This window comes from Panthera uncia, unplaced genomic scaffold, assembly GCF_023721935.1.
Source record: "Panthera uncia isolate 11264 unplaced genomic scaffold, Puncia_PCG_1.0 HiC_scaffold_190, whole genome shotgun sequence".
Lineage (NCBI taxonomy): Eukaryota > Metazoa > Chordata > Mammalia > Carnivora > Felidae > Panthera > Panthera uncia.
In genome coordinates, this window is record NW_026058580.1 from 36,731 (window position 1) to 40,403 (window position 3,673).

Sequence of the window (3,673 nt, forward strand, 5' to 3'; positions counted from 1 at the left end):
GTTTATTCAAAGCCCCAGTCCAAATGGAAGGTGTTAACAACTGAGCAAATGTGTAGAGGCCAAAGAGGAAATAGATTTTAGATGAGATGATCTTCATGATAGTCAAAAACCCAATTAGAAATTATGAGGTACATTTAAAAAGTCACTTTTAAATATTTGTAATGTATAGATAAGTCCAGTCTATTATAGTCTACAACTCAGCAAGGGGATAAATATACTTTTTGCATTCACTTAATAGACATTAATGTTCTTTGGGTTTACAGTATACAGAGTACTTTTTCATATATTATTGTTTTCAGGCTCAGCTGCTTACTTACCACCTGTAACATCGGTTCCAACGTGAAAGGGGATGAGTTGCACAGTCAGGAAATTTGTGAACATAACTTTGCAATATCAACGATTTGAGGATGATTCGCAAGACTCATGACACATGGTAATCTCCAGTTTTGCTGATGCGGAATTTAGACAGGCTCTAGAGTTAGAGCTGCAGTCAAGTCTTTGCTATGTTACCAGTGATGAGTGACCCTGAACTAGTGACTTGAAACTTTCTAACCCTCATCTGTAAATTGGGATAATAATAACACCTACCTTATGAGGTTATCAGGAGGATTGAATTTCATGAAATGCAAGACAAAATGCTTAGTGCAGTGCTTGGTGTTTGTAGAGCAGTCAAAAAATAAGGAAGTGGAGAGCTTAGCATGGATTGCAACATCCATGAGGCCGTGGCACCTGTGAGTTTGTGATACTTGTATCACGGATCGTGTCAGTTCACGTAACACAAATAGAGCTTTATACTTGTATTGTTTTCGACTCCTCATGTAGATTAACTTTCATCATTTAGTAAGGGCCTAATGTTTAATGAGAAGATGGCCCAAGAGAGAAAAGCAAGAGCTCGTACTGTAGATGGATGTCAAGAGAAAACGGAGACACATGAGGAAGTGGTGGTTCCGCCACAAATGGAAGTGTAAAACCAATCATGGCAGAATGTCAATTCACTTGTGAATTGGAGCCATGATCAAATGCACTCACCTTATGCACCATTTTAGAATAAAAAAGCAATTTGTTAAATTATTTCAGTCACTGTTCCAACCAAGACAAAAGCTGCAGGGGGGAGATAAAACCTCAGGGTCAATGAAAAAGGGAATTAATTTGTGGTATGAGGCTCAGCACAAAAAACATGGAACTTTCGGCAGCGATACAACTTGGGAGAATGCATGAAGTTTTTGCAATGCCGTAAATGTATAAATTAGGCAATTTTGACCCCCTTCATTATATATACCATTAAAATCATCAGATACAGAGTTATGCCTGTATCTGTTATAATTTCAAGCAATTGTACGGGCAGCTGTTTACACATTGCTGAGTATCACAGAATGAAGAAATGATAAAGAGTAAGTCCAACTTCTAAGAGGGTAAATATTCAACAGCACAGCTTTTACTTTGCAGTATAGCCTGCCACTACTCTTTATCTGTACTTCTAGTAACACCTCATGTCCCCTACCCAACCCAGTCCTTAGGGACACGAAGATAGAGACTAGTGATGAAAGATGCCACAGAAGAAACAATACGAACAACAAAAGGAACAGCTGGAATCACAGAATGACGGGGCTGGAAGGAACCTGAGAATTTACCAGTCTGACCTCCTGGTTTTGCACATCAGAAAATTTTGGCCCTGAGAGGCACAGTGACTCTTCAGAATAAAAGTGAGTATAACACCTGATATTAGAACTCAGGATTCTTGGTTCCATTATTCCAATCTACCTCTTTGCTTCAGCTTAGTACCCACCTGGCCCCAGTCCACCCACACGGACCTGTCGCCCATCTCTTACTGTGTGTGACCTGTTTGTATTTTTCCATCGCACGGCTGGAAGACATGACTGAAAAAGGCAAGTGAGAAATCAGACTATTTTGTTAACCTCACACGTGGATCAGATTAGTGAGTGTGTGACCAACTTGGATGCTTTCTTATTATTAGTTTATTTAGGAAAATACGTTTGTTTTGGTATGGGTTTGTTCTGGCCTGGGTAGTTTTTATTTACATATTTGAATTCAATACCATTTTGTATGTGTTGAAGTAATCAGAATATCAGTTGAAATGTGAGCATTAATTTAGAATATAGTGACTGGTGACAGAAAATTGAGGGCAGTAAAATTATACACACAATTGTTCTCAACTGAAGAATGTATTAGCATTTTTGCATAGCTTTTTTGTTTGTTTCCAATTTTTGTTTAAATTCTAGTTAGTTAACATATAGTGTAATATTAGTTTTAGGAGTAGAATTTAGTAATTCATCGCTTACATATGACACCCAGTGCTCATCACTAGTGCCCTGCTTAATGTCCACCACTCACCACCCCTTCCCTCCATCAGCCCTCCATTTGTTCTCTATAGTTAAGAGTCTCTTATGGTTTGCTTCCCCTTCCCCTATGTTCATCTGTTTTGTTTCTTAAAGCATTCATTCTTGCATAGCTTTTGCTTTGTCCCTGCTATTATGTGAAGTCCAAGTTTTTCAGCAATCCTTAGTTCTAAGTTGCTAAAATAGTACGCACACTTCTGAAATACTTCCATGAGTTATTGTGAGTCGCGTTGATATGGAATGATTTACAGTTATGTCTTCATTTGTTGCCTTACAAGCTTTCTGGCTGATACTGTCATCAGCCATGGCTGGAAGGTTTATTTGTTTGGACTCCTCCTCTCTCCATTAGCCAATATTTGTCGCCGTGACATGTGACAGGTTTCTCTCAGACCTGATGTTCAGACTTTTGCTTCTCTCTACTCTGTCTTTTCTTTACTATCTTAAGCCATCCCAAGAGAATTTTTCTAGTCATGGATGAAGATTTCATTCTTTCAGAGATGAGTTGCTATTTTGATTTTCAAACCCATCAGTGTGCTGTAGGAGTCCCTCAGAAAAAATGTTGAGCTTCTTGTTAGATTTTTTTTTTCCAAGAAATATTTCCTTCTTTACTAATCTGAATCAGTACTTGGGAGATTGAGGAGCCTGTTATTACTAGTAACATGAGTGCGGATGTATTGAGCACCTACTGTGTGCTAGCCACTCTGCTAAACACTCTAATCCTTACAACAACCTAAGAGAGAGATGCTATGTTAGTCTTTTTCTGGATGAAAACCATGTAGGTTTCAACAAGTCCCTTCGCCCGGGGTCCTTCAACTTCAGGAAGTAGTAGAGAAGCACCCGAAACCCAGTCTATCCGACTCTACTGTTAGTGTTCTGAGCCACCGTAATATATGCGTCCCCACCGGCTTGCCTTCTCTCTTTTGGGGGTTTCACATTTGACTTATGACATGAGTGGTTTCTTTAAGGGAAAGTGTCATTGAGGACAGTTGTGTTCTACAGGAGCGTATCTTTGAAAATGATACATTAGGAATCTGGAAAATTTTTTAAATGCTACATTTAAAGTACACATGACTCATTCAGTACATATTTTAATTATATATATATATATATATATATATATATGCAGTTCAATGTTCTTTGGTAAAATTTATAGGCACTTCCTGTGTTATATCACTTCATCCTCATATAACTACCCATTACAAGCTCAGTTTTGAACAAAAGGTGTCTTTTAAAGCAAATGACTCCGTGTAATGAGTCCCAACAATTGCCTTACCTTTTGATTACATCTATTCTTAAGAACCCCTCCTAACTGAAGA